Here is a 6344-nt window from a genome sequence, read left to right on the forward strand (position 1 = left end):
TGTTTCATCTTTCATCTTAATGCATGATCTTCCCAACTCCATTCTAGTACTTTAGTTTTATTCACTTGAATCCATCAATTTTACTTTGTTCTCTTTTTGGCATGCCTTTTTATGTGCAATGAACTTGATTGCATAATTTTAATATAAAGATAATTAAGTTGGTATGGGTGTTTAAAAATACAGGCAAAGACCAAGACAATAATGGCTATTTCAGATTGCCTATTTAGTATTTAACATTTCTAAGGACTTGATGAAAAATTTTAAGTGAGACATGCATACCTTTATGAACATGCAAATTTTTGTATTCAATATGTGTAATTACCAGTGCAAATGCTGAAGATGTAATTTCCTATATCTTTGAATAAGCCTGGCATCATGAAAGTCACTTAAGCCCATAATTTTGTAGTGGAACTTGATTAATGCATTCTTCAGATTTCATATGAAAAGATCAGGGTTTTAGGTCCCACTTCAGAATTGTGCTGTTTAGAGCCACGTACAACTGTTACATTTCTGTTGCAAGAATTGCCGCTTTTCTGGTAGCATATAAATGTTTATTCAATTTTTCCCTGGAGAAATATGCCCCTTCTGGGAGAAAAATCTTTCAAGTATCTCCCTTGCAAGAGAAAGTCTTTCCTAAGCTTGTATGCTTGTGTGCTCCTTTCTTGGTCTGGGAGGGGAGGGAAGTAGCTAGGCAAGACTCCCAGCCTATTCCCCAGGCCAGAGATTGCCTGGTTTGGGTAACAGGCTAGGGGCTTTGCCTTGCTTGTTCCCTCTACTTGTGTGGGAACTGTGGTCACCAGTTTTGAACCTGCTGCATGGAAGGAATCTCCCCACCATGTAGAGGTTCAGTGCTAGCATCTGTCAGATTTTAAATCACTGTACCTCTGGCAGCAGGGGCATCAGCATGAAGCTGGGGGTACTGGGGTCCCTGGTCTGGGGAAAAGGCAGGGGCTTTGCCTTGCTGCTCCAGTCCCCCCAGGATCTGGAGGAGTGGAAGAGCTGCTGTTTCCGATGCCTTCTCCAGACCAGGAGCATTGTGGTCTGGGGAAGGTGCAGGGAGCTGGGGAGGAGGCTCAGCTGCAGGTTAAACAATATGTACAGCTCTCTGTCCTGAAACAGTTCCTAGCAGTGGAAACTTCTCAAATATTTTGACCACTGGAAATGAACTCCTGTTTGAGGTCTAAGTTATTCTTAAGTCTATGCCAACTATACATTGCATGTAAATACATTCTTAAAAGTAAGAAGGTCCCTAAGAACTATTAAAAAGAGATGCCTTTATGAATTGTAAATTTATTTAACTTACAGACATTTTTGACTGAAAGGAGTAATAGTTGTATAGCTTCAGATACAATATTGGACAATAAAGGATGTATTGGGAAGGAATTCCCTTCTCTCCCCCCCCCCCTTTAACGAAACCATCTGTTTCATTACTCTTCAGATTATTTTTGTAGAGGTATAACATTTTGTAATAAACAGGAGCTCTTACATTCCTGATTTGTGGAGGGATTCGAGCAGCAAAGCAAAGTGTTATTATTACATAAATCCTTTTGTTTTTTTAAAATATTTGAGGCAATGTTCAGTTGTAAGTGACGGTAACAATTTGTGAGTGTGTGGCTAATGTACAAAAATACTAAAAGCTTAAAGAGCTTTTACATATGAACAAAAAGCTTTTGCATTGCAACAACTAGAGCCTCAGGAGAGCTATCAGAAGGTCTTTTTATGAGTTTGTACTGGTAAATTTAACTGTAATACGTTGGTCTAACTATATACCGCATACAGTATACGCACATACAAAGTGGACTCACTGTTTTAGTTTACATGTAGAGAATGACAGACCTAATTGGTTTGAGATGCACCTTGGGGATAGACATTAGACAACAGCTAGGGACAGTTTTTGCTTTGTGCAGGGCTCTCGGTACTGAAACTAACTTCCTTGTTTGCTCTGACAAAGCCTTATCTATTGATCATCATCGGATGGTGTTGAAGGACAGGTCTTTGTCTGATGGGGAAATTTCTGTTTAGGACTAATGGGTGACTCCTTAGTAATATTGCCTGTGGTCAACTGAATATTGTTATTGTTTTAATAGTTTTGTATAGGAGCAGTGAGATATTATGAAGATTTCAAACTAAACCAAATATAAGATGAACTTTTATTAAGTTTTAAGATATCCCAACTCATTAAAAAAATCATAGCTTAAGTAATTCAAAGGCACTTAAAGTGATTTTGGCACCCATTAAATTAAAATTAATGGGATTTGGATCTCCATATCATTGCTTTTAAAAATCTCCATATCTCTCCCTATATATATGAAGATCTTGAAAGTAGTCTCAGTAAAACTGGGCAGGCAACTCAGGAGTTTATTAGAATGTTCTATACAGATGTATAAACCATTTTAGATAATACTATTTTACCTTGAACTTACTGGTGAGATCATTTTGATGTGGATCATAAGCATCCATTTGGATCATTAAAAGAAATCATTTTCTTTAGAAAGAACATACTATAATATTACGACTGTGCATTTTTTCTGCTTAAAAAAGTATATAGTCGCAGAATAATAAACATCTTTCATTCAATTATATTCCTTTAACAGTTTGACCTTCTTTTACTCCTTAACCTAAGAACTTTATAAATGCTTACTATCCCTGGTTCCTGAAAATCATTTAAATGTATTCATTGCTAAGGAACCTAATTTTAGACTATATAAAAATGAAATTGAGTTTTAGAAGAAAATGTTTACTGAGTTGCCTCAGTTGTCTGCTTATGTGCCTTTGGAGTTGATGCTCTTTAACTGCTCTGAGATGAATCAGGTATAGTATATTATCCTTACGGAAATTAACAAACATGGTTGCATTTAAGAAGCTCATTACATCAACTTGGCAGAGTATTAAAGCTGTAAATGATCAGGACTGGGCAGTTTGATGGTTTGATTGAGACACATCTTAGGTACATCAGGGTTGAAAATCTAAATAGTTTGGGGTTTTTTGGCTTCCCTCTTTGAGGACAATCCATGTGAACAGCAGATGAAGAATTTTAACACTTTTCTGTCACCTAAAATATTAGATTTTTAATTTTATATTGATTTGCTTTGTAACACTACAGATGTATTCTTCAACTGCTTTTTAAAATGTGTATAAACACATTTTTATTATACTATTAGGTATAGCCCTATTTGAGATAGGACCTTTTAAATGCGTCTTTACTTTTGGAAAAAGTATTAAATGTTAATAAATGTTGAGAATATGTTGATAAAAGTATTATATAATACAAGATATTCTGGTACTGTTGGAAAGATGGTGTAGGAAATATGCAACAGGTAAGGATTTTGTGTAAGTGATATTTTTCATTGGATCAACTGCATGGTTGGGATAGATTCAGACAAGCTTTTGAATGCAGGGCAGTCTTTTGAAGAAGCAGACGGTCTGATAACAGATATCACCCACACAAATCCTCATCTCTCACATAAATGTTTTGTTGCTTTACCAGTTTGGTATTTTGTTTTAATAACACATATTGTATCCATGATCAGTCATTTTAATTTACAGTAGGTTCAGCTGTCATTCAGTACATGCAACCACTGTGTAACTGTGGTATAATTCATTCTAGTTTGCTATAAATGGGAATCTTTGCTCAGAAGTGTTCCCAAGATTTCAGGAAATGGATCCCAGCATTAAAATTGTCAGGAAAAGCGTGAGAAAGTGACTCTTTAACCATCAATCCACACAGAATGGCTCATGCTGTACTTCCATTTACTTGGAAGAATAGGACATCCGGCTGCTTTAACTTCACCTTGTGCCAGATTCTGCATAAAAGTGTTTTTTGTGTAGAAAATATTTCTTCATGAGAAATATACAAATGTTCCCCCACCACCAGTGTCCTACTCTTCCTTGTAAGACAAGTATCACTTCTGTTTAAAGCTGGTTGGTGTCTCCCAAATTTCATATGAATGAATCAGGCCCTTTGGGTGCATGTAAGTGGGGGCCATCAAAGGGGGGGGGGGCACATTTTTGTAGGTGGGAATTAATTTTGGTTTTTCTGACCCACAACCTTCTTGTAACATAGATGTATGGTGGATTATCTGATTTCTTGTGTGCATTTGTAACTGAGTTTTCTGTTCTTTGCTATAGGAAGGATGTGTTACGATGGATCCTAACCTCTTGCTTTCTGCAATTCATTATGCATACTGCTAGTCCTGCCAACAATTACAATGGTAGTTTAACCAGAGATGGAAGTGGGAATAGTCGTGCAACCTTGTACTGTTTGGGAAGCAGAGTATGTTGTTTTCATCAGCAGAATAGACATCTGCCTTTCCCTGGTGCACAGGCTGATAGTCTGCATCCTTGTAGTCTGCCTTGTTTTGGTAGGCCTTAGTGATGATCATGGCTAAGTACAGACAGTCAAAAAGCTCAAAGCTAAACTGATTTAATCTTTGCAGGTTAGTTTAAAATGCATAGATTGAACCAATAAGCAAGTGAGCAGACGTTCACTTTTGCTTCTGGAAATGCAGCCACATGTCTGCAGTGGCTCAGGCCAGAAGCCACGGGGTGCAAAAGCATGCCTCCATGCTCAGCTGGAGCAGACAGCTTGGGCCAAGGCTAGCCCATCCACCCTGTGAGAGGGGGTTTGCAGGGGAGGTACAAAGCATCCTGGGGTGCTGGGGGGCCATGAGTTAACTTGAATCTGGAGGGCAATTGGGACAGAAGTTCAAGAAGTTGATTTACCTAAATCAGTTAAGTCTGATGCTACTTCCATCCAGCTTCATCTTAAACCAGTTTCATCCATTTTGAAAGTGGTTTATGTGGAGTGAATTTCTGTTCTATTACAGATTCAAAGTGGTTTCCAATCACTTATACCAGTTTATGTATAATTTTTCTGTTATTAGCCCTGAAGTCCGTGCTGTTTTTTTTAACGTTCTGGGTAATGGAGATTTGCTATAGGTTTATTGTAGTGAAGGAAAGGGGATGTGCTTTGGTTGTAGAGGTCAAATAAATTTATCACAACCCTTAGGATTTTTTTTTCCTTATCCGCTTAGCTATATTGGAAGGGAGGGAGGGAAAAATAAAAAAGCTCTTGGAGATCATTTGAACCAACCATGTTAAAACTAATCAAAATTGAGTCTTTGGATCATTGTAAATAAAACCCCAAACCACAAAATGTTACTTATTTCCTTGGTAGTGTGTTTGTATTTATGATAGATTAGGAATTATACAGGAAGCAAGGATTTTATTGGAGCGACTAGTCTATTCCAACCATGCAGTTGGTCCACACAAAAATACTTTTCTTATGGTTTTTTTTTATTACAGCAAAGATTTTGCAATGTGGTTTGTATTGGCCAAATGTGTAACTTGTCTTGTGTATCAGTCATGGTGCTTGGGGGTCAGGGAAGCCCAAGTGCAACATTCTTCAAGCTTTATTCCATTTTGAAAAAAACTTCATAAGTTTATTCCATTCAGCTGGATGTACATGCAATTTTGATGCAGGATAGACCTTGATTTGTAGTGCTGCAACAGTCATTTGGTTCTAATCCAGTGCATGCTTACAGTAGGTTGAAACATAAGATTTAAAGTGCAGTTTATCTTTGAAGAAAAACACTGTAGCAGTGCCGAAGTTCAAAGATAATTTTGTTTTACTATTTTCATTTCCATTTCACTGAGTTTAAAATTTAAAACTTGTTTTCTAGCTTTGTAAGTTCAAGCTAAGTTTTCTCCATTGCACTTGCTCCTCAGGAATAATGAGCAGAATACTACATTGTTATCAATTATGCCTTTCCAGGCCCCTTATCTTCAAATAATGCCTACCTTTGCAAAATTACTAGCCTTTATCTATTGTTTAATCAGTTTTCAGATTAGAATTGTACCCTTCAGCCTCTATATATATCAACAGAAAAACTAGAAGCGTATTAAATGGCATGTTACATATTTAGGGTGCATACCGTCATTTACCACACCTAGTTTACATTCACATGGCTCACTTTAAGCTGCATAAACCTAGATGGGGATCAATGTATACAGGTGTTTGCCAGTTCTGGGAGCTGCATGGGAAAACTAGGGAGAGGGGCAGGAGGGATTGGGGGGGGAAGGGAATTGGTGGGTTTATTGGAGTTGGTGGGTCTGCCATGGGTCTGTCCAAGTGTGGAGGGGTCACGGAACTAAAAATAGCCTAGTCAGGGCCTGGTGGGGTAGGAAGAGCACAGCCCCAGGGCAGGGGCATGCAGCTTACCTGTTCCTGATCCAAGTTTGTTCACCTCCTCAGGAGAACTAACAGATTGGGTCTGCCATTTTTTGCGCTATTTAAGCTTTCCAAATACCTGTACAATTTATGCATTTAAATCAGTCTAGCTCTA

This window comes from Crocodylus porosus, unplaced genomic scaffold, assembly GCF_001723895.1.
Source record: "Crocodylus porosus isolate Cpor-Errol unplaced genomic scaffold, CroPor_comp1, whole genome shotgun sequence".
In the NCBI taxonomy this organism is placed as follows: Eukaryota; Metazoa; Chordata; order Crocodylia; family Crocodylidae; genus Crocodylus; species Crocodylus porosus.